Source organism: Mirounga leonina, unplaced genomic scaffold (assembly GCF_011800145.1).
Source record: "Mirounga leonina isolate KUSES-001 unplaced genomic scaffold, KU_Mleo_1.0 Mir_173, whole genome shotgun sequence".
Lineage (NCBI taxonomy): Eukaryota > Metazoa > Chordata > Mammalia > Carnivora > Phocidae > Mirounga > Mirounga leonina.
In genome coordinates this window covers 11,519,508-11,545,862 of record NW_023270447.1, presented here as the reverse complement: position 1 = coordinate 11,545,862, position 26,355 = coordinate 11,519,508, and positions in this window count along the sequence as shown.

The following is a 26,355-nucleotide window of genomic DNA, read 5'->3' as shown; positions in this document are numbered from 1 at the left end:
GGTTTAGACAGTGTCCAAACATTAAGGGAGATACTAGGCATAGTGCAATCAATGGATAGTAAATGAAAGAAAGTATGGACTGCACTGGATACCTCCATGCCCATCAGAGAAAATCTGTAATTCTAATGTCATTGGAATGAGACTTTGGAGAAAGCATTAGAGAAAGAGGTGGGCATTACTATTGTGTCTAGCATTCCCTCACACTGCTTTCTGTATTAAAAACCTTGGGGATAGTTCTATGTTCTTAAACTTCGAGAAGACCTCTCTGGTAGATAAACAAGAACTTCAGGTTTTATCCTGCTTGGATGAAATAGGACAGATAACAGAAGAATGGCCTTAGATTTTAATTTTATATTTTAAAAATGTCAGAATAAACTTGACTTTCTTACTTTTTCAGCAACAATAATGTAGCTCTGACTACTCAGCTTGAGGTCTTCTGCCAACTTTGTGACATGACAAAACCTGCTGTCCAGTCAGGTCTGATTTTAGAATAAGACACAAAACTCCATTTTGGATTTGAGAGACTTTGGGAAGAAGCTGGAGCCAAAAGCCTGCTGTTGCAACACTGGAGATTCATATTGTTGTTGTTGTTTTAACATCTCTCTTTCATTCATTTAATCATTAGTTCCACAAACACTTATTGATATCCTGCTGTGAGTCAGGCAGTATAGTTGACAATAGGAATAAAAGATCTCAGGGGAGGGGCGCCTGCGTGGCTCAGTTGTTAAGCATCTGCCTTCAGCTCGGGTCATGATCCCAGGGTCCTGGGATCGAGCCCCGCATCGGGCTCCCTGCTCCGCGGGAAGCCTGCTTCTCCCTCTCCCACTCCCCCTGCTTGTGTTCCCTCTCTCGCTGTATCTCTCTCTGTCAAATAAATAAAATCTTAAAAAAAAAAAAAAAAAGATCTCAGGGGACTGAGGAGACAGGTGGAGAATTGGAAAGATCTGGAGAGATGACAGTAAAGCTGTCTTAAAAGGTGCTTGAGAAAGACAACATGCATATTTCTACATTGCTTTTGTAGGAATGAAAGTATCAAATGACCTGCACCTGGTGACCAGCGATTCTGGGGTAGCTAGACAACACTTGGAATTTGGGCCTGGAGGAACAGGAAATAGACACCAAAATTAAGGCAAAAGCTCCGACGCAGAAAAGTGTGGGTGCTGCTCATTTGTTTAGCAAAAGTCTTTTTTGAGTGAAAGCCATGTCTAGTAGTGAAGTGTTCAGGAAATGAACTTTCCATGCAAAGTCCTCCTCTATCAGATGGGCTGGTCTTTTGCTACCCACTCCCAGCTGCTGTTGCTGGATCCCCAACAGCCCTGACATAAGGGAGCTCCAACCTACTAGTTCAGTTGATGACTGACATGTCCTTCTGTAATCCTGGGTGCATCCCAACTGTCCAGGAGCTTGTCCCAGGGAATAGCACCTGATGAGGACTTTGCCCACATGCTGCCCATCAGTTAGCCAGTGGGCAAAATGGGGAAGAAGACACTCTTGGTGTACATCAGTGCCATATGTCAGATGCCCTGGAGGAGATCTTGTGAAGTGGTGTCTCTTGATTAAAATCCCAGCGATGGCACAGTAAGGCTGCATCCAGCAAAGAAGCAAATGATCTTTTAAGAATGACTTAATGAACAATAAGTTTATAACATCCACTGATCAATCTGATTTCTAAACATATTTGAAATAAAAGCTATAATTAAATATTTATGGTCATGGAAAAATGTCCATGCTATATTACTAAAGGGAGAGAAGAGCCTACAAAGTAGTATGTAAATGATCTTTTGGGGAGGAATTATACATATAGATTGAATGTGTAAATATATATGATACTGGAAGGACTCATCAAAATGTTCAAAGTGATCATCTTTTAGCAATAGGAGTCAAGGTGTTTTTCCTTTGTGATTTTCTGTATTTTCAAGTGGTTTTTGTGTTGGATTGAGGATTTTCTATCAAAATATTATATACACAAGTAATTTGATAGAATTAAACAATTTAAGATCAGAATCATGCACAGGAGAGGTATATATTTGCATTTTGGCAAGGGTTGCAGAAAAGTGGTCACCTGACTCCTTTAGAGTCATGATTTCATTTGGAATTGAAACTTTTTTATCATTAAGAAAGAAAATGTATATGGAACCTGCATGTTTGCCTTCATCAAGTGAGAAGAAAAGTATCTCTCAAATCTTTTTTAGACAAAATGATGTTATATCCTGTTCAGTCTGGTGTCCTTTGCTAATAGGCATTGTAATAAAGCAAAAATATGAATATGTATTATCTTCTGATTTTCTCATTCTCAAATGTGCCATCAAGCACATTTTGTGGACCTTCCTGGCTTTTCTTTTTTCAGAACACCAGATGGACATGGATCACACAGTGTGCTATGAAACATTTACTCCTCCTACTCAAGATTTGTGCAGACAGATTCTACTCCATAATTTCCCTTAAGCTGCATAATGGCTAATGTCATTACGGATTTAACCCACTGCCAGGAAATATAATGGTGGGTAACTTTTATTACAATGGAAACTAAGCTATTGAACTTTGAATCAGTGTTCTCAGAATGCTAGTTTTAGTCAATTTGGGCCCTTCTCGTATTTTCTACTATTAAGAATCAGATGAAATAAATTTTCATTCTGCGAAACCTAGTTTAACTTGAAAACGGGGAGAGGTTAATGGAATTCTTGCTACCGGTACATTTGTTGAATCTTGTTAGGAGATGCTGTTATTATAAATACACTGCAGCAGAGATTTTATTCAAAGTTGTATTTTTCTGCATCTCCCTTGGATGTTGTTAAAATTCCACTTTGTTTATATGGTACCTCCTCTCATATTTTTAAGGCAAAATCATACATGAAATAGTAAGAAATTACTTTTTATTTAATTCATTTGCAAAGAATGCATTGTTCTTTGAAACCAGGTTTAAAAGGAATGTAGTATATATCATCTTTTCCTAGGGAAGTATATAATTTGAACCTCAGTGTTAATTCTCAGCTATAGTGGATGCAAAATACTTTAAGCATCTTTCCCTTAAGTATTAAAAACAACAGCAATAAACGCAGGTAATAACTAAAGAGTGGAGCCATTATTACATTTCTACTGCAATTACTACCTGAGTGATTTTGATGCTTTTTGTGAACCATATTGTAGGCACTTTTGCCTACCTGGAATTATCATCTTTATGTCTTCACACTTTATAATCCCTGCAGCCTTTCTATATATACAGTGTGAGTTAAACTATGAGATGTCAGGAGAATGCTTCCTGATAAACTAATCTCTGCAAAGCCCTTACTGACTCATTCCGTGGGGTACTCCCTTGGGGAAGAGGAGTTTTGCAGCAGCTTCTGCTTGATGCATTTCCAGAAGCCCTAGCCCAGGGATAGAAGTAATATGAAAAAATATCAAGTTTAGTTTTTCTGCAAAATACTTTTGGCAACCTGTAAGATACAGGGTAGTACAATCAATGCTTCCGGAATGTTTGTAGGCAGAGTTGGTGTTACTAGCAGTCATCCAGAGAAGGGCCATTGTGTTACAGCAGGTGTGCAAACCAGTGCAAAGCACACATTGGCATGAAAGGCTAATGATGGAGTCTTCTGGGTGCACATAAGGAAATGAGTTAAGCTCAATCACATGCATCTTCCTGGAGGGGAGTCTTAAGAGAAACTCCAACGTCAATGAAATTTAGCGAGGGCAATCTTTGCAGAACGTCAACTTGAGGTCCTCAAAACCTAGGAAAGTCAAGTTACCCTAGGTTAAGATTTAACCATTATTTATTGACTTGGTTATACTTTATTTATACTTTATATATACTTGTTTGTATTTACTGATTGCATTATACCAGTCCCATGGGTCTCAAATCTGTTCTGACTTTTCCACCCCCAAGTCTTTGATCAATGATAACTGATAGAATAAACCAATCTGTGATGAAAGAAGGACCTGTTCTTTCCCTAAAGAGTCTATGCAAGTGCTTTCTGGGGCTAGTTGTTTTACCACTGCAGCTAAAAACCAAGATGTTCATAAAAAGTATTTGGCATAAGCAAGAAGTAAAGAACAGATCCAGGGAGGAATACTGTGAAAAAGGGGCTTCTTTCAGAGAGTCTGTCTCATATAATAGCCCACAAATTGTGACATTTAATTTACTGTGTTATACAATATATTGTGTTTTTATATTCCCATGTATATGTATATTGTCAGACATATATTGTTTTATACATGTTACATATATATGTATTATATGATATATGTTATATATGTATATATGTTTAACACAATATATGTACAACAGAATAAATTGTCACAATTTGTGGGTTATTATTTGAGACAGACCCTCTGAAAGATGATCTTTTTTCACAGTATCACTCTATGGATCTGTTCTCTCTTTTGTATATATACCCCTCCTCCTACCCGCCCCCCCAGCTTTGCCATGTGACCCTTTGATTTTGCAATTAATGCTGAGTCTTCTCATTAATTGTGACTTTGGGAACAAGAAGGGACTCCCAGGGATAATGTGATCCAATCCTCTTATTTTCAGATGCAGAAATGGAGAACTAGAAAGGTTAATGATTGGCCACAGCACACAACCAGTTAATGGCAGAGAGTCTGGGCTAGAAATTATGGAGCTTGACTCCTAGACAAGGAGCTGGTAGGTAAGTTCTGCCCTGCCTGCAAGTTAAACACTCCTGGTTCACCAAGGTATCATTTCCTAAACTATTACTCTAAGTCATTAAGGCTCTTTATTCCTCAGCTTCTGAGAAGCAATTTCAGAAGTAGTGCCCTAATAGGCCTTGAGAGTTAGTGGTGCTTCCCAAAGTACCTCTTTTGGTCCCCAAGGGAAGTTTACCAGCAAGGATAATCTAGTTCGCTGTGTTCAAAGCAGCACAAAACACCATATATTCTGAAAATAAGAATATCATCCCACAAAAGAATGCTTCTGGAAAAAACCTAAAACACAAACAGATGGTTTGTGTACCTTAAAAACACAAAGAGTGATGGCTTGTTTTCTTTGTGGAATTATTAAAAAGCAATCCAACACTACTATCTTTTCTCTTCTTCTCTTAGAGAGTATCTAAAGTTGTCAATGAGGGAAATTAAAATGTTTCCAGATTTCAGCAAAGCATTGGATGGTCTTTTGTGATATAATGATGGAGCAGAATAAAAACAAGTATTAGTAGAGTTATATGGATATGTAGTGGATTAAATAATGAAAACCAGGGAAATAGAGTCATGTCATTGAAGGAAATCACTCTTATCCACCAACACTCTCTTCTTGGCCCTGGCTTGGAAATGTGAAGATGACTGTAATCAGACACTGTGATTATTTATTTTTCCTCTTGTTCCAAAAAGAAATTTGACATAGCCTATAATCTATACTAAAACATGAAAACATTATTTAGAACAAGAAAAAAGAATTGAAACAAAGTGAGAAAATTTAAGCCAGAAATGAAGTTAGTACTCCAAACACATGCCACAAATGCCATTCATCCCCCACAGAACAGTGGAAATTTCACCTTATCTCCTCGGATTTCATGAATAAGAAAAAGAATTTTAGAGTTGGGCATATAGGCTCAGTTTCCTCATCTATGAAAAAGGGATAATAATAGTACCTACCTCACAGGGTATATGAAGATTAGATGAGATAATACTTTTAAGATCTTTAGTAGAGTTGTAGGTACAAAGTCCAATTAATATCTGTTGCATCAACAACTCATTTTTAACATTTATCACATTGTATTTGTTGTAATTCTGTCTTTCATGTCTATTTTCATATTTAACACATAGAAGGTGCTCCCTAAATGTGCTTTGAAAGGAAACAATCTGCAGATCCCATAATGGTTTTAGGGATAGCCAGTTTAGAAGATGATAGATCAATATCCATAAACTTTTAAATATAAGGCAAGTGTGGGCTTAACTGCCAAAAGCAAAATAGAATTAGGAAACTTGTAAATCCCTGTCTTTATAAATTAAAAACTCAATTTCAAAAGTGCAGGATGTGAGTAATCTAGCTTGAAAGCAATTCACATGAAAAATTTGCAGGTTTACACAGACATCAAGCCAATACATATCAATGGTATTAAACTGTTAAAAACGCACTGGATTATTATTAATAATAACAGCACCTACAGGGATATATATGCCAGGTCATTCAATCTTTAGGACTACACAGATATATTAACAGTTTGTGGATTAGGAAAGAGTGGATTAGGAAAGATCATTTGGGGTTTTTTAAGGACAAAAAGCAAATATGTGGCTGAGCGGTCTCTCAAATTCTGAATCTAATACCCACTAACCTAATGATGTATTATATCTACTTGCGTGTGTGATGTGGTATTTAGACCAAGTTGAGGAAAGCTGATTGCATGCCATAGTGGAAGGTGCCATTGAAAAACATACTAACATACTGAATGACCCCAGAGAAAGGGTTACATCACATGAAAACATTTAAAAGGATGAAGAAAGCACTTAGAAGAGAAAATTTTAAATTGAACTACCCTAGCTGCCATCAAATGTTGAAGATCTATCATTTAGGAAGGACTTTCAGATAGCTGGTCCACTTAATGTTGGGGAAAAGCTCAATTCAATACAAGGGAGATATTTTTTAAATTAGGTATGTCCAACAATGGGCAAGATCTCTTCATTAAAAAAATACATTTCTAATTACTGGAAATGTTTCCCCCCTAAGCTATTTCTTACCAGAAAATGTTGCTTATTTTACAACACTAGGGTTTTTTTCTTGTTACCAGGCTTTACATGTGTTGTTCTCTTGCATATCACTTTATGGCAAATACTTTCAAGCCAACCTTGGCTACAAACGCTTGACCCCTGTAGCCAGAGACCAAACTTCAGGCTTCTCACTTATTCACAGCTCCCTGGTCTTTTCTATTTCCTGGTTCTGTCTTGACTTTTGATGAACAGTTCAGTCTTACTTTCTCTGATTTATGTTTTCAGTTTCCCAGCTCACTCTAGCCCCAACTCAGGATATTTATTTAATTTTAGCAAATCCTTTGCCTGAGGGTAAAAGGCAAGCCATTTACTTGGGCCCTTAGTCCCCTACTGCTCCACTAGATTCCCATGAGCAGATTAGGCTTCCATTAACTTATTCTCCAGGGCCCACTGGAAATTCATACACTTGACACTGAACCTAGGAATCGAGGGTCAAACAATTGTCAATTTATAAGAGTCTGAGATGGATAAATCTTTCTGGTGGCAGGTTAAACCAAGAAAACAACAAAAAGCCATTTAGCAAAACAAGATTGAAGTAGCAAGTAAGCCAAGTGATTTATGTCATATTAAAGTGGCCTTTTTGTTTACAGGTCATGTTCTCATCTCTGCTCCTACTCAGGCAAAGAGTTTGAATTTTCAGGGAACAACCTGACTACCTTGTTGCCTTCAGAGGAGTAAATGGTCTACTCTAATAATAGACATTTATACCATAAATCAGGGAGACCATATTCCATTCAGACCATACAAACATAAGCACTTAAGTGAGCAGCCACAACTGATTTAATTTTATAACATTTCTTTTCCATTGTTATTACCAGGAAATGCATTTGTAATCACTTCTTTCAATTATTGACCAAATGGAAGCTTTAGTCCCTAAGCCCCAAGGATCACACAGCAGAAGGCAGTAAGCATGGTTCTTATTTAATTTCTGATTCAATCTAAGTGTGTCTGGCAGGAGAATTTTCAGAACCATGCCCTCTAATCAGTAGGATTTGGAATTAACCTAAATATTAAACCTTGTTTAGTTCTACTTGGAGTAGTTATTAGCTGACCTTGGACTAGTCAACTAGGCTTTCTGGAGTCTTTCTTCAAATACACAATAGACATAATAGTATCTGACTACCTCATAAGTTTCAAGGGATAACTAAATGACATTACAACAAATAAAAGCACTTTAAACAAATGTAAAGGGTTAATCAAATGCAAGGCATTATATCTATTTGGATGTTCTTATACATCTTTAAGTCAAAGACAAACTATTTTCCCCTAAATATAACCTCTTCTTGAATGTCTTCATTTTAAGTCTAAAGGCTTAGATTAAAGGAAATCTAAATATTGCCATAGGTCCCTCCAAATTTGCAAATTTCCTTCTGTCTTTTCATTCTCTCTTTGCTTTACACTTAGTCACAAATGTCCATTAATTGTTTACCTTGATCCATATTTTAGATTATTCTTCTGATCAGTCTTCTTTCATTTCTGAACCTCAGACCTAGATATCCGGTATCCAGTTCTGTTTTCAAGCTCTCTCTTTTCCATCATGACCATCACAAGTTTCCAAATTAATCTACCTAAACAGTACATTCTTCTTGCCATTCCTGCACTACCCTCTCTTGTTCTGACCGTCTGCTCATTTTTAGATAAAGTTCACATTGCTCAGACAAGCAACAAACCTTGTTTTACCTCTATTTTACCTTTTCTCTAACTATTATTTCAGGAACTCGCAAATATTTATCAAATACCTATCATAGGTAAACATGTCCTATCAGTACCCACAAATGAATGCATGTTCCTTTCCTTCTTGTGTGTTCTTTTCCAGGAAAAAAAAAAACAAAAAACTCTCCACCTACCCATTCTCTACTGATAACCACTGAACCCAACTCAATTCCTATTTCCTTCATTAAATCTCTATAAGGCTACAGCTCTAAATGGACTTACTATACATTCCTGTAAAATTTACATTTATATTTTAGATGAGTCTATCATATACTTTCTTTTTTTTAAAAAAAGATTTTATTTATTTATTTGACAGAGAGAGACACAGCGAGAGAGGGAACACAAGCAGGGGGAATGGGAGAGGGAGAAGCAGGCTTCCCACTGAGCAGGGAGCCCAACGCAGGGCTCGATCCCAGGACCCCAGGATCATGACCTGAGCCGAAGGCAGACGCTTAACGACTGAGCCACCCAGGCGCCCCATCATATACTTTCTTGTAATCTTCTTTTTGTTAATTGATCTCTACTAAGCTGTAAGAAAAGCATAGACTCTGAGATGAGTAAATTCTTGGTTAGAATCCAAACTCTAACTTAAACTTGGTAAGTAGCCAGTCACAGACAAAATTCAACTTCTCCGAGCTTAATTTTCTCCATATGTAAAATGAGAATATTATTCTTACTTCATTGCTTTTTAGAAAATAAAGAAATAGTGTATGTGAAATTCTTGCCCCACAGGATATTTGTAATAAATATTAGTTAATTCTGTCTCCCTTTTTCAAATATTTCATGAATAACTTTTGAATCATCAACTGAATTGTTAAATATGTAGGTATACATGCAGCATCTTCTACTTCCATTGCATTATCCTTATTTGTGAATAAATGACAATGGTGGTAATAACAATCACAGTAATAATAGTAATAACAATAATAGCTGTCTCTGATACCCTTTGTTTTGCAACAAACACCCCAAAACTTAGAGGCTTAAAATAAAACGTTGATTGAGAACTACTTCCAGAATGGCAGTGTGAGGAGATCAGCAAACCCTCTTCTAGGTAAAACTAGCATAACTAGGGAAAATTATATTTTAAAAATCATTTAAAATTTCTAGACATTGTCCTTAGGGCAGACGCAAATGGAGAAGCATTCATTCAAGGAAATGTACTAAATCTTTGAAAAAGCAGCATGAGTCTGTGGTATTTGGGCCACAACAAACACCCTACCTTCTTCTCCCAAGCTCAGCATGACAGATGATCCACTCCAGGTGGGTGAGGCCAAGAACAAAGAATCACAGTATTTCTCTAGGAGGATCAGGCCAACAGCATTTCTCACCTCCCTATCCCCACCTCAGCTCTGTGTTGCAGAATCAAGAGGCTGAGAACTTGCATTTGATTCTTGTTGACAGGACTCCATCGAGACTGCAAAGATGAAATAAAAACATAAATCTATACTGGTGCTAAAAAAAAGGTGCGAAAAATTGGTAACAATTTTTCTAACATCTGGAATTTTTTTTCTTTATATATATATAGAGAGAGAGCATGTGAGCAGGGTGGGGTGGGGAGAAGGATCTCAAGCAGACTCCATGCTGTGTGTGGAGCCCAATGCAGCCACCCTGAGATCATGACCCTGAGATCATCACCTGAGCCAAAATCAAGAGTTTGATGCTTAACCAACTGAGCCACCCAGGCGCCCCCAATGTCTGGAAATCTTAAAGCAATATGAATGTATTAAGAGAGAAAACAGAATTGAGGAGACTGCAACGGCAACTGTGTCCAGGAGAAAGCTAAAGCACAAATAAGGGTCATTGTTTATACTAGAATCCCAGAGTCACAGATTGAGAGGCACAGGCACGGAGAGTAGAAATGGGCTGATGCAGGTAGCTCTTCCCTCAAAGTAGTCATGGAAGACTTGCCACAAACTGGCTAGGCCAGCTCAGGTTGAACCAGCGCTCTCCTATAGATAAAAGGCAGAGGGCTATAGATTTACCCCCAGCTAGAATCCCAAGAACTGAGACAACACTTCAGTTAGGAAGTGGAGAGAAACAGTAAAGATGCAAAAATGAAATAAAGGGAAGGTATCTGAATATCCTGAATTACTCCGAGTGAAGTCCTCTATACTTTGGCTTTTGTTGGAAAGCCTTGCCTCCTTACTTGTTTCCAGCCCCAACAACTCATATTCCTTTCTGCCTCCAAGATCTTCTCTCTTATTAGAACCCTGAGTAAGCCCTCCCATTTAAGGAAAATGCCATTTGAGTATATAGACCAAATCAACAAATTATTTTACTACCAAGGAAGAAGCATTTGAAAAAAATCGGGAGATAAAAGAAAAAAATAAAGATAAACCAACTGAAAAATTAACCTTGGAAGTAGCAGATTATACAAGGTAAAAAAGGATATATATTATATATAAATATCTTCAGAAAAATTTGAGGATATAGCATTCACAAAATAAAAAGAGGCATTGATGAAGAGCAATTTGAGGGGAAAAAAGATTTAATGCTTAGGAATTAAAAATATAATTGATGAAATTTAAAATGAACTCAATAGAACTACTAAATTATAAAAGGACATGGCTGATGACTAAATTAAAATAATAGAGTTATAATACACTGAAAGAACTCTCCCAGAATATTGAGCAAACACTAAAATGGAAAACATGGGGAGGAAGGGAAAGATTCAAGTCACCTTCTGTATAATAGGAATTTCATAAAGAGAATAAAGACAAGAGAAGGAAAGACTTATTCAAACAAATTATAGAAGAAAAAGTGCCCAGATTTGAAAACTTGTTTTTTCAGATGGAAAGAGTTGGGTAAATGAAAAGACTCACACCTAAACATATTGTTGCAAAAATTAAAAACTCTAAGCAAAAAATTACCTACTCTATTAGTCAGCTCAGATGGCCGTAACAAAATACCACAGACTGAGTGGCTTAAACAAAGGACATTTATTTCTTTGTAGTTCAGGAGTCTAGAAATTCAAGATCAAGGTGTCATCAGGGTTGATTTCTGGTGAAGTCTCTCTTCCTGGCTTGTAGACACCACTTTATCTCTGTGTCCTCATGTGGCCTTTCCTTGAGTACACAAGAAGGAGAGATCTCTGGTGTCTGTCCCTCTTCTGACAAAGACATCAATCGTGTGGGATTAGGGCTCCAACCTTCTGACCTAATTTTACCTTAGTTATCTCCCAAAGGTCTTATCTCCTAATGTGGTCACATTGAGGGTTAGAGGCTCAACATATAAATATTGGAGGGACACAAATCTGTTCAAAACACCCACAAAAAAACCAGAACTGTCATTGGTCATAGGCAAGACTGCATGGAACAGTGTTTCCACAGTTCCAATAAAGCAAGCATTTCCAAACTTCTAAAGGAAAATGATTTTATTTTATTTTTTTTAAAGATTTTATTTATTTATTTACTTATTTATTTATTTATTTGCCAGAAAGAGAGAGAGAGGGAGAGTACAAGCAGGGGGAGTGGCAGGCAGAAGGAGAAGCAGGCTCCTTGCTAAGCAAGGAGCCCGATGTGGAACTTGATCCCAGGACCCTGAGATCATGACCTGAGCCGAAGGCAGACGCTTAACCATCTGAGCCACCCAGGCACCCCAGGAAAATGATTTTAAAACAGAATATAAATCAAATTATAAATCAAACATGAAAAAAGTCATTGAAAAATTTTAGACAGAAAGTTTACCTCTTAAGCACTCTTTTTGGAAAAAAAATACTTAAGGATGTACTTCAGCAAAATGAGAACTATATTTAAGAAAAAGCAAGATGTGTACTACAAGAAACAGTATAATTAATTAAGAATATGAGGAAAAGAGGGCGCCTGGGTGGCTCAGTTGGTTAAGCGACTGCCTTCAGCTCAGGTCATGATCCTGGAGTCCCTGCATCGAGTCCCGCATCGGGCTCCCTGCTCAGCGGGGAGCCTGCTTCTGCTTCTGACCCTCCCCCCTCTCATGTGCTCTCTCTCTCTCATTCTCTCTGTCTCAAATAAATAAATAAAATCTTTAAAAAAAAAAAAGAATATGAGGAAAAGAAATTCCAGAAACCATTCTGAATCCAGCCTAGAAATTAGTTTAAATTATAACAGAAAGTCAGAAAGCCCTCAGAAGAATGGGACTTAGAGAAAAAAAGTAGATTTGAATAGTAAATTATATGTTCAATTAAGAATCCAGAAGTATCTTAATGATAAGACAAAAGTATATGTTTTATTTAATATATTAAATCTTGTCAGCTAATATAATATGAAATAAAAAATGCTGGGGAAAAACTGAGGGTTGCTGGAGTGGTGGGGGGTGGGAGGGATGGGGTGACTGGGTAATAGACATTGGGCAGGGTATGTGTTATGGTGTAACACATATGAGCGCTGGGAATTGTGTAAGACTGATGAATCACAGACCTGTACCCCTGAAACAAATAATACATTATATGTTAAAAAAAAAAAAAAAAAAAGAAGATAGTAGGAAGGGAAAAATGAAAGGGGGGAAATCGGAGGGGGAGATGAAACATGAGAGACTATGGACTCTGAGAAACAAACTGAGGGTTCTAGAGGGGAGGGGGATGGGGGGATGGGTTAGCCTGGTGATGGGTATTAAGGCGGGCACATACTGCATGGAGCACTGGGTGTTATATGCAAACAATGAATCATGGAACACTACATCAAAAACTAATGATGTTATGTATGGTGATTAACATAACATAATAAAATAAAATTTAAAAAAATGCAGGGGAACATGACAGCTGTTAAGTAACTATTATTCAAAAGAATAAACCAAGATAAAGATTTGAACAAAATTTTGAATAAATAATGGGGAGTGAGAAAAGATAATCCATACGAAATTGCTCTTTAGAATATTCTTTTGACTAGAAAAAATAAAACGGTGTAAGGTTATGTTTTCTTCTTTATGAACACAATCACATTATTGGTTCCTCAGTGAATATTTATGTGGTAATAATATTGAATGTCCGTTTATTGCTTCTCAGCTTTTAGAATCAACCTATGAACAAGTATTAACATTTCAGGTGCAATGGCAGAATAAAATATAAATCTAAGTATTAGAAATACCTGTTAACACATATCTTAACAAAGAATGTGTCTATATCCTTCAGGAATTTATTGGAATAGACCAGTTTCAACCTTCATAAATCTACTTCCTAAATACAAAAATTCTGTGTCCCCTTCCGAGAAAATGGAAAATATTTCAGGAAATCTAATTGGGTGAAAAATTAATAAAATTAGCCCCAAAGGCATGCTACAGTTATACCGAAAATTCACTCAGTGTTTAATTTCCCACATGAAACTTTGTTATGCCATGTTTTCCAACATAGATGGTTCCTCAATCATTCTTATCACTGATTCTATCCCTGTAGCTTTCAGGTCGTGCCTCCCAATAATTTCCTGTATTTGATTTCTCCTGAGAGTCATTTGCTTTCCAAGATGTTACCTTGTTTCTCTTGGGTTAGGCCATACTTGGCTCTAACCATTCCTTCTGATTTATTAATCACTATAATTCCCCTTTTTTGAAATGTCATCTTTGGGATCCATTTGATTTGAGTCCTTCTTCTTTTCTCTTTCATTACTTTGTTACCTAGTCACTCCCAAACCTCTAAACTGGTCACTAAAATTTAAACCCTTTTAGAAAAGAAGGTACTTTCTTATTTTTTTTTTCCATTTACCCACTTCCATCCTTGCTCTAATTTCAAATTTTACTTTTTTTTTCTTTTTCCCCTGAAGCAACTGAGTTTGCCCCGGAAAATCTAAGCAAACTTGATTCCTTGAGACACTGTCCAAACTACAGCTTGCTTACGTTCCTTCTCAGTTTACCAGGGATTATAATAATTGCATTGACTTAATTCTGTCCCTGAGTTCAAAAAATATCCCTTTGGTTCCCCTTTTCTGATATTGTTAAATCCCTTTGTGTTAGAACCCAAATGCTACAGACTGAATTCTATCTCCCTAAATTTACATGTTGAAGCCCTAACTGTCAATGTGACTGTTTTGGAACAAGGAAGTAATTAAGGTTAAACGAAGTCATAAGGTAAGTCCCTGATCTGATGGGATTAGTGTCCTTATAAGAACAGACATAAAAAAAAGAAAAAAGAGACACCAGAGAGTTCTCTCTCTCTCTCTCTCTCTCTCTCTCTCTCTCTCCACCATTAGAGGGCATAGAAATAAGGTGGCCTGTCAATAACCCAGGAAGAGGGCCATCACCAGAATTGAGTCTGCTGGACTTTGATCTTGGACTTCTAAACTCCTGAACTGTGAGAAAATGAATTTCTACTGTTTAAGCCAGCCAGTCTATATTATTTCGCTATGGCAGCTCAAACTGACTAAAACATTAAACTCTGGGTCCCTGATATACAAAACATAAATAGAGCCTATGACATTAAAATCCAACCCACAGGCAGCATGAGCCCACTACTGATGAATTCAAGAGCCTCAGAATAAGACCTTAAGGGGTTAGCCCTTCCACAAGAAGGTTCCTTTCTTGACCCTGAATAAAATTCAAAACAGGATAAAGAAGAACAGAATTTGGGCTCTCAACCCAAGTGCCAACTACCTATGCTTGGCCCTCCACATTTCAGTTAGAATCTCATGCACTAGGGCTCTGAGAACCATGTGAATCTTATCTGTCTTTATATTATAAAGTTTTGGCCTGAAGTTCTAGATAAGAACCAAACAAAGACAGCAAAATTGATTCCATCCACCAGCGCCAAAAAGACATAAAAACCCTGCATAATGATAGAATTCCTGATATTCAAACCCCTCTCTCAGTTGGCCTTGCCATGGGAGCTATAGCGTGCTGTGCCCATTGCATCATTTTTGCGACGATAGAATGAATGCACTGTACTTATTGAGATCCACTGGGCCTTGGCTTGTTAAAAACAGCCATTGCCTTACAGACTCCGGTCACCACAGTGGCTTTAGGAGGCTGGATAACTTTATGTGGCATTTGTTCACAAAATCTTGTGGGCAAGTCAAACTTTCTAAGAACTACATAAAGTGTTTTCGATGTACTAGATAATCAAATCCCCCCCATTCTGATAATGAATTCTAAAGAAATAATTTAGATTTTTATAATAAAGAAAATTTGATAACAACTCAAATGTCTAACAAAATATAAGGACTATACATACTAATGCGTTAATAGTTATCACAGTATAGTGTATTTTTCTGTTGTCCTAGATTTGCTAAACTTTGTGTACTAAACACTTACTAATTGAGCCTGTGCTTTTTGAATAAAGACTGTAAGATGCCTAGAAAAGGAATCATTAAAATTTTGGGTGCATTTTTTTTGGTCACATACTTCTTGTAGCCAAAACGGAGTTCAAACACTCTGCTTCCAATGGTTCTGACAAACAGCTTGAAAAGCTCTTTCTTTGGCCTTAGGAAAACAATGGACCGTCTGTGTCTGGCCAGATGTATGGTTACAATTACAATGTCATCTTCTTTTAAAAGAATGGCTACTTAACCCAGATGAAAGGCCATTCACAAGCATGCCCTAAATAAGTGCACACAACTGTTTTGAAGCTGTTTTGGCAATTGATGCTAAATTGTATTCTGTCACATATTTTAGGCTCAGAAATATGTGAGAAAAAGAATATGCAGACCAGCTCCAACCCCCCAGAGGAAATGGAGGCTTAACAAAATTTCTAATTTTTTAAATTTATTGAGTCACTTGTCAATTATTTATGTAAGACTGAGGAAGGAAAGATGACTAATGGTCTACGCATGTCCTCAAGTAACCTTCAACCTAATGAAAAGTACCAAGTACAAATGTAAACAATTGTACCCCAGGTGCTAGAATGGATTATGAAAATAGATACCAAGCGATTCAGAAAGAGAAGTGAGAGAGTGACAAATTGTAAATGTAGGACAAACTGTGTATGGCTTTTCCTGTCTTTGTTTGTGTCATTGGATAATAATGCAGTGGGCAGAGAGCTGTCTCGCTGCACAATTCTGGTCAGGATATAGAATACACTATGAATAGTGTTCCCTGCGGTTATGCAGCATGGCAGCCCTAGAAAAGGAAAACATTATGGCCTTCAGAGGATTACAAAGACCGGCAGGTGGCGGCTTCGAATCCACCACTCCCTAGCCCTATCAGTAGTAATGCTTTTAGTTGCAAAAACCTAAGTTTATGATTTATGAAACAAAAACATCATTATCTCAAATTACATAAACTGAAGACAGACATGATTTCTTCTTGAGAAACCAATTCTCAGTGCTCCGATTCTTTTTTGTGTATAGATGATCTGCTTTTTCTTCCTGAGAGCTGAAGAAGGTAAGGGAGAAACCACACAGGTAATTTAGAGCTGAGCGTGCCAGGTCGAGAGAATTGGCAAGTGCAGAGTGCTCTGGCTTCAGCTCTGCATACAAACTAACCTGGGCTGCTGGATTTCTTCCTTCCTGTCAACGATCTTCTCAAATGTACTTTCTCACTTCACCTTCCCTGACCTCCACATAGAAAATAATGACCACTCCTCATGCAGCCCTGCCTGTTTTAGCCTCCCTTTCCTTTTAATTCCATCACCTTCACTATATGACATATATTTATTTTTGTATTTGTCTATTTCCTTCCATTAGAATGTAGCTCCTTTCAAGGGCAGGGACTTAGTCTCTTTGTTTACTGCTGTATTCCCTATGCCTAGATTGTTCTTGCATGTGATAGATGTTCAGTAAATATTTGCTCAGTGAATGAATGAGTGGAGGGCTGGTAGCTAGCAGAAATGCATGGCTACCGTACTACTGTTATTGTGTACAAGGCATGCATTTTTGGTGCAGTTCTGCTGTACTGAAGTGCAACTTTTCAAACTCCTGCTGTCTGATTCTCTCCCATAATAAGGTAATTGAATCCAGGAAAAACTGCAGTCCTCAGCATGCACTTTTATCTAGGCTTTTTCAACTTCCTCTGTTTCTGCTCAAAGTGGGGAATTAATTTCCCAGGATGCAGCGCACCATTGCAAATCTCTCCCTGTTGCATTTTGGGAGTTGTAGTCTCTGAATGAATACAAAAATATCAGGATAGTTATACAAAAATTAGCAATTCCAAAGAAAAGGAATAGCTCCTCAGTTTCTTGGTTTGTAAAACAAACAAATAAAAACAATTGCTTTAGCCTGGAACCATGCCCTTGAGAAGAATTTAGTTTTTTTCCATCCTCTTTCAAAGGGGAAGAATTACTTGATTTCCTGAGACAAAGCATAAGTATTGATTACCTCTCTCAATTAATGGAAATTTCACCCTGGTTCTAATGAAAAATTGCTAACACTTTCAATGTTAGTACATTTTCACTATTTCATCATTTATTTTTCAGTACTCACAGGTATGTTTTCTGAAAAATATGCTAAGCTATGTTATAATTCATTAACCAGATACTTTTTTAGCCCCACTGTCAGAAATTTTCAAGTAGAGGCTAGTAAACATCTGTTAGTGATGCTAAAGAAAAAAAAATCTGCATCTAATTCCTAGATTGAATTAGGTAACATGTACATTTTCTTCCAATTTTATATCCTATTGACAGTAAATACATCTGAAATTGATTCAAAGAAAGCATGTTTTAAGAATTCCTCATATCAGTTAAAAAAAAAGAAGAAGAAGATAGCAGGAAGGGAAAAATGAAGGGGGAGAAATTGGAGGGGGAGACGAACCATGAGACTATGGACTCTGAGAAACAAACTGAGGGTTCTAGAGGGGAGGTGGGTGAGGGGATGGGTTAGCCTGGTGATGGGTATTAAAGAAAGTACGTACTGAATGGAGCACTGGGTGTTATACGCAAACAATGAATCATGGAACACTACATCAAAAACTAATGATGCAATGTATGGTGATTAACATAACATAATAATAAAAAAAAAACAAAGAAAGCATGTTTTACAAATATAAAAACATTGTCTTACATTTAATTCTTCCTTAGAGTTCACAAATTACCTGCACAAACAGTTGACAGAAACTGCTAATCGCTCACCCAAATATCAGAATTGTGATTTTGTTGGGGAAGGCAACATGCCCAGCTTAAAAAGTATGTTATCCAGCCCCCCACACAGTTAGGCTTTTTGCCCTACTCTTGGATGGAGAAACCATACTGGTCATGACTGGGCTCACCCTTGTATAACAGTATGAGGTCTCTTGAGACCTGCTTGCTCTTCTGCCATATCTGAGCTATCCTGGACAAGTGAAAGTTATTGACTTCTGTGAGTCACAGACTGAGAAACTACAGTCTTATGCTCTCCCTGGTACACAAGGTTACCTATGCGCCTCAGTAACATGAGGGACTGGTGGTTGCTGAGGTGGTCTGAGACCCATTCCTTTAGACCCGTCTCATGCACACTTTTCCTGCTCCTGGGTTGACAATTGGAATGCTGAAATTTTAATACCTCTCTGAGCTTTGCAGGTACATTCTGCTCCCAGATCGCTAAACCATCTGAGTTTTTATTAACCTGCAACCTCATGAGTGTCAGTCCACATATGAGGGGTCAGAGTTCAACCTCTTTTTTGAGATCTACCAATAAATAAGCTCACTTTGCTCTACTTCTAATTTTTTCTCTTCCTTCAATTTTTTCTTAACCTCCCTCTCTGGGTTTGCTAAGGGTGCCAAAGGTGGTAGGTAGAGAAGACAGGGAAAATGATAAGCTTTTTCTTACTCATTCTAAATTTCTTTTCTATACTAAGAACTGCCTTTTTGGTTCACTGCAATATATTTTATCTGTTCTCCAAATAAGTTAGGATATAATATATTGGCTATTTGGAATAAAAGAGTCATAAGATTATATAAATTACTAGAAATGAAAAAACGCATTATAATATCAAAATCCTATCTTATTCCAAGTGTATTGGTCAGAGTTCTTAGGTGTAAGCAACAGAAACCATTTCTAGCTGATTTAAGCAGAAAAGGAACTTATTTAAGAAGCTGAAAACCAGGCTTGGGAAAAAAATAAAGATTTTATAACCAGAATCGCAGGCAAAATCATTCCAACTAAAATAACTTTTGTTGGATAATGAATCATTCCAAAATTTAGTGGCAACCATTTGTTTAGCTTACAATTTTGTGGTTCAACAATTTGAATTGGGTTCTCGCATGGGTCTGTGATCAGATGCCAATGAACTAGGTGGCTCTGTATCTGATGTTTGGCTGGATATTGGTGATGCAATAGGTCTATGTGATTCTCATCAACCAGTAGGCTAGCCCAGGCTCATCTACATAGCTGCTCAACAGGGTTCCAGAGAATGAGAAGTATGCCATTCTTTCCACCTTACAAAAGACAGATATAATTTTCACCCACCTTTACTCTTGTGGTGTATCAGATCCCACAATGCAAACTAGAATTTAATATGATGAATTTAAACAACTGGTTTCAATTAATTACGATCATTTTATCCTCCTAGGGTAGAGATGTGCTGTTCAAATTCATAACTTTAAATGTAATCACTTTTAACTATAAAAGCTATTAACCAATTTTTGTGCAATAATTCTCATGTCCATTTCTCTGTTCATTTGTTTTAAATTTTAAAGTACTCTGAGTGGCAGGACACCTGGGTGGCTCAATCAATTAAGTGTTGGAGGCTTGGGTCCTGATCCCAGGGTCTTGGGATCAAGCCCCATGTGGGGGTCCCCGCTCAGGGCAGAGTCTGCTTGTCCCTCTCCTGCTGCTCCTCCCCCCACTCACGCATGTACATGCATGGGCTCTCTCTCTCTCAAATAACCAAATAAATAAATAAAATCTTTTTCAAAAAGTATTCTGTCATTTGAAATAGATATGGCATAAATATATGTTTTTACTTGAAGTTAATAGACAAACTCGAAAAATAATTTCTAATTTTATAGAGTTCCTTTTACTCTTATATAAATTTCACTTGATAAACAAAGTGCTTCTAATTGAATGAATAAGGTATAGTTTGGTAATTTGCTATGTCTTTGTAATATATTTTGATATACTCATAAGAAATTGAGAAAACAAGTGACTGTAATGTCTAATTAACAAATCATTTTCAAGATAGGCAAAATTCTTTTCATATAAATTTTAGAATCAAATTGTCAAGTTCTTCTAAGAAATATTTTGGAGGGGCGCCTGGGTGGCTCAGTTGGTTAGGCGACTGCCTTCGGCTCAGGTCATGATCCTGGAGTCCCTGGATCGAGTCCCGCATCGGGCTCCCTGCTCAGCGGGGAGTCTGCTTCTCCCTCTGACCCTCCCCCCTCTCATGGGCTCTCTCTCATTCTCTCTCTCTCAAATAAATAAATAAAAATCTTAAAAAAAAAAAAAAAGAAATATTTTGGAATTTTTATTGGGACTTCCTTAAATTTACAGGTGGTTTCAGAGAGAATCAACAAGTTTGTAATATTGAGAGTCCCTCTCCATAAACATGGATAGCTCTTCATTTATTTAGGCCTTTAATTTGTCTCATTAAAATGTTTTAGCTTTTACTGTAGAGATTTTGCAAAACTTTTGATTAATTCCTATGAGACCTTGATAACTTTTTATTCCATTGTAAATTAATACAGCTATGTCAGTTTCTTCGGGCAAGTTTTTATATGGTATATTATTTCACTTCTTTCCATTTTCAAATTTTCAAAATCTTCTGCAAATTGGACATAATTAACTTTTAAATCTGATGTACTGGTCCTCATGTTTTAACTAAATAGCAGTCAACTTGAAGGCCTGCAATTGTATCTAAATAATGATACAGTATATACATTATGCATTATATATCATGTATTTACATCTTCCATTTTCCTATGTTCTTTTTATTTGTTCCACCCCATATACTCTTTTTCACTTGATACATTTTCCTTTTCTCTTTTCTTCCTCCTTCAATACAATGAAAGAATCTTAGAACACAATAGACCTATTTGACTCTTCCCTGGCTTTTATGCTTTTTCCAACCTTGTGCTTTCATGAGGGTCTAATCAGTTGTTAGACCTATCTGTATAATGTTTCAATTATATAATTTTTAGAGAGGTCCTCTTCAAGTCTGTATACTTAAATCCCTTGAAAAAAATTAAGTTTGACTTTTATCTCTATAAACAGAATAAGTTTTTTTACCCTAGTGTGTGTCTGGTAAATCCAGTATCTGGAGTTCTTTTGAGTCATTCTATTGCTCCTGCTGATTCTGGCTCATGCAAACTTATCTTATTATATGCCTTGTAATAGTAAATTATTTGATGGTCAATTTTATTTGAAAAAATATCTTTTAGATAAAGTGTGTCACTTTGGGCGATATTATATTCTTCAGAAAGGATTTTATTTCCCGCTTTCAGTTCCCTGTGGACACTGACAGTAGAGGCTCAATGTTTAAGGCATCTGAGCTGCCTAGGGAGTCCCCAGAGTAATCTTTACATCCTGCTTCCAGAATGCAGCTCTTTGAGGTGTTTGCTCATAACAGGGATGGGTTATTGCCAACTTTGGCAGTTGTTGAGCTCAGGCTCAGTTCCCCGCCTTGGGAAACCTACCCCAAAGCACAGCTTGCCTCTCTGCTGTTTATGGGGTGTTTCCACTCAAGTCACCCCAATCCTCTGCACAGAAGTGTGAGTTGCCTCCTTCCCCTGGGCAAACACCTCTGGTGTCAACAACTCTAGTTCACCTCTCTGTGGTGTTCACCCTCACTAGTCCAAGATTGGTTATTTTTCACTAACTTGTTGAGTGTTCAATGTTATTAGGAAGATATTTTCCTGTATTTTGTCTAGCTCTTTTATTTATTCTCAGCAAGTGTTAGTCAAATCCCCTAAATAACCACTACTGGAAGCATCTTTTTTCATTTATATTACTAGTGAACGAAGGTAGGTATCAAATCATAATGGCAGTTAGAGTCTACTGGACACACATTCTAAAATGATCTCACAGATTTATCTAATATTACCAATATTTACAACATGCCAAAATTATATCATTTTCACTAGTTTAAAAATATCTTAAAATTTAAGATGCTAACATAAAATGGACAAGGAAAAGCTTTTTTCATATTATTTTAAGAGGCATATAAGAAAAATTTTGAAGGCTAGTGTCTGTTTTCTTTTTTTTTATTATGTTATGTTAATCACCATACAGTACATCATTAGTTTTTGATGTAGTGTTCCATGATTCATTGTTTACGTATAACACCCAGTGCTCCATTCAATGCGTGCCCTCCTTAATACCCATCACCAGGCTAACCCATCTCCCCCCCCCACCCCTCTAGAACCCTCAGTTTGTTTCTCAGAGTCCATCGTCTCTCATGGTTTGTCTCCCCCACTGATTTACCCCCTTCATTCTTGCCCTCCTGCTATCTTCTTTTTTTTATTTTTTAAAATTTTTTTATTGTTGTTAATCACCGTACATTACAGCATTAGTTTTTGATGTAGTGTTCCATGATTCATTGTTTGCGTATAACACCCAGTGCTCCATGCATAACGTGCCCTCCTTAATACCCATCACCAGGCTAACCCATCCCCCCACCCTCGTCCCCTCTAGAACCCTCAGTTTGTTTCTCAGAGTCCATAGTCTCTCATGTTTCATCTCCCCCTCCGATTTCCCCCCTTTCATTTTTCCCTTCCTGCTATCTTCTTCTTCTTTTTTTTTTAAACATATAATGTATTATTTGTTTCAGGGGTACAGGTCTGTGATTCATCAGTCTTACACAATTCACAGCACTCACCATAGCACATACATAGACACTAGTGTCTGTTTTCTAAGTATTTGATTTCACGTAACTTCAGTTAGTATAGTATAAACTTGTTTAGAACAACAGAACTGACCTCATTTATCTCTACACCTTTAGTATCTGGTATAGCACCTTGTATAGAATAGGCCCTCAATAAATATTTCTTGAATTATTAAATTTTTATTTTTTTCCCAAATTTTAAAATTGTATTGTGTATGATGTCAGTGAGTAACTGACCAGCAATGGAAAACAACATTATTTTCATTAACTCTAGTCATTTTCTTTTCTAATCAATACAACAGTTGGTTTCAGTATTCAAATGACATTAAGACCAAGGTTCCATCTGCTTTTTCTGAAATATTGGTTATTTTACTCTAGTTTGCATGCCATTTTAAGTAACCTTGAAAAAACTCAGCACAGATTGAACAAATGGAAGATATTTGTATAATGTGGCTTTTGCCATTTTATGACATTTTAAGGTTTAAAATTTCCTCTGAATAGTATTTACAAAGGCAAATAGATATCTGAAATGTAAATATAATATTAAATTTTTCTCTATTGGATTTTATGGCATATTAGGGAATATTTTTAATTTCTGCCAAATATTTTGTGAAAAATAAACTATAGACTATTCTGTGTGTGTTACTTCTGTGTATCTGAAGTCATGTCATAAGTTCGCAGTGCTCCATGAATTCACGTCCATAGATGTAACATTAAAGAGTCAAGACTAGATATTGCAGTGGGGGAGAAGGTAGTTTACGAACTCTGCTCTGAGAGTGATTGGTGAGAAATGGTATATGCAGAAAAAGTCAGGGTCTATCCTGGAGACAGTAAGATCAAGCACTTGGGCTCAGAGTAAACTCAGAGACTAAAATTGGAAATTAGTGAGAATTAGGAGAGATGGGGTGAAGGGCAATTCTGAAGGCTGTTTATATCAGGTGTCAACACAGTTTTCTGTAAAGAAACTGAGAGTAAGTATTTTACATTGTGTGAGCTACATGATCTTTGTGACAGCTACTTGACTCTGCCTTTCTGCCACTGATATAGTGCCAAAACAGGCACAGACAGCACGGAAAGGATGTGTGTGGTTGTGTTTCAGTAACATTTTTATAAAAGCAGGCTGGGTTTGACCTGTGAGCTGGTGGCTCACCAACCCCTGCTGAAGAGGGGTTCCAGGACCCCAGGAGCTAACTTTTTGCTAGAAGGGTTCAGTCTACTTTCAATGCCCGAAGAGAGAATCAAAGCCTTGCTTTTTCTGTGGCATCTTGGCTCCATTTGCTGCCAGACCCTGGTCCTCCATAATCCAATGGAAGTTAGTCCAAGGCTGCTGAGATTCTCTCAGTGACTTGGAACCCTTCAGAGCCTGCAGCGTTGCCCATTTGGAACATTCATTGGTCTCAAAACACAGCACCGTGCCAGGGCCAAGTCCAAAGGGGCTTTCCAAACTTAGTTACATACCCCTCCAGAACTAGCTCTTCCTTAGCAACTCTGGGTCCTATTATTTTAGATTTGGGTCATGAAACCAGAGATATTTTCCCTTCTCATGGGTTCCTCTTAGGAATCTTTATGACTCCTCCTACCTGAAGACCTCTTGTTTAGAGACACCACAGATCACCTTGAGAGTTGCCCTTATTTTTTTATTTTATTTTATTTTTTGCCCTTCATTTTTAAATTGTGGTCAAAGTCTGGCTCCTTTTCTTCCACCAAGACCTTAGCTTTTTATAAAGCTGATTCATCTATCAACATACCAAAGAAAATAGAAAAGTAGTCCCCTGGCAAAAGAAGTTGTATGATACCCTTCTCTAAGGACAGTGGGTTCTATTCAATTTACATTTGCCTATGTCAACCCTTCTCAAAGCAGAGATCTACTCCAAGGTGACTTCTTTCTTTGCCTATAGAATGAATGTGCAGTTTGTCTTTATAAAAAGAAAATTTAGCCCTGTCTAAAAGAAGCTCTTATTCAGGTGTGAGGTCATTTTTTTGGGATGTAAGCAGCTCTTTCTGGAAGAGCTAGATTTTCTAAATTGAATAGAAGCTAAATTATCTAAAACGCAAATTAGACGAACACTACATATCTTGATTCTTTTAAATTGCCAGTGCACCACTTATCTTTATTCTGGCATCATCTCACATGGGCTGGCCCATCACACAATCTGCACAGTTCACCAACCAAAATCTGTCAACCTCAGTTAACCCCAGTGAGCTCCGTGCATGAACAAGATGTGTATGCCTGCAAGTAGTGAAGCTCCAGAACCAGTGCTTAGAAGGGCTTCATGGACACTTTTGTCATCACCCCTTTTTGCAGATTGTGGGTGGCAGCAAAAAATACAGTCAACTTGCGTTGAGCTTTAATTTATAGTCTATTGGGATACATTTCAGGATGATGGCATGGTAGGACTGTGGCTTGAAATCAATTAGATACCGCCTATTAACACCTCATACTTTATTTCCAGAGAAAAACTCTTATAATATCATTAGTATCAATCTTATAGAGTGTGTATTAACACAGTAGTTTTTGGTTTATAAGTGACAGGAACTCAAAGAAAAGTAACTTGGGCAAAAGTGGCTTGGAAAGAGGTGATTACTGACTCATGTAACTGAATCCCAGAGAAGCTTGTGTTGCAGCTGGCTTTGTGATAATTTAATTCAAGAACTCAAAGCTCTCTTTTATATATTCTTCTCCCTTAACATCAGCTTTATTCTCTTCTACTACTATAAGTCTTTGTTCATTTGGCAGAGGGAACAGGACCATGGGCAGCTTGGGACTTAAACTGGCAAGACTTGCTACCTAAAGAGAGGGAAGGGCACACTTCCCTCCGCCTCTAATTAGGAAGCCCCTGCGAGGGTACTTTGATAGGTTCCTGTTGGTTTTATGACCATCTCTGGGCAAATCTCTATTGCCAGAAGGTAGGATATCATATATGATAGGTCTCACTTCAGTCATGTGCTCACTCTATGACCAATATGCAGAGTTCTGAGATAGTAAATGTCCCCATGCCTTGGGACCACATATTGGCTTGTATTTGGAGAAGAGGTCCTACCTCAGAAGAAAGGATGGATGTAAACCAAAACACTAGATGTTTCCAATGCCTGGAATCTATAAAATATAAACAATTGATGAAATAATAGTTTACTAAATTATAAATCAGTGACATATAATTCAATGTAAAGGGTGAACCAAAGAATTCTAGCATTTAACTGGGCACCATTTCAATGGGCACCATCTCCACATTTGCAAAGATCTGTCATTTGTGACTCCATACCTGTGTGAAATCAACTTTGTATTAATTTTGTACA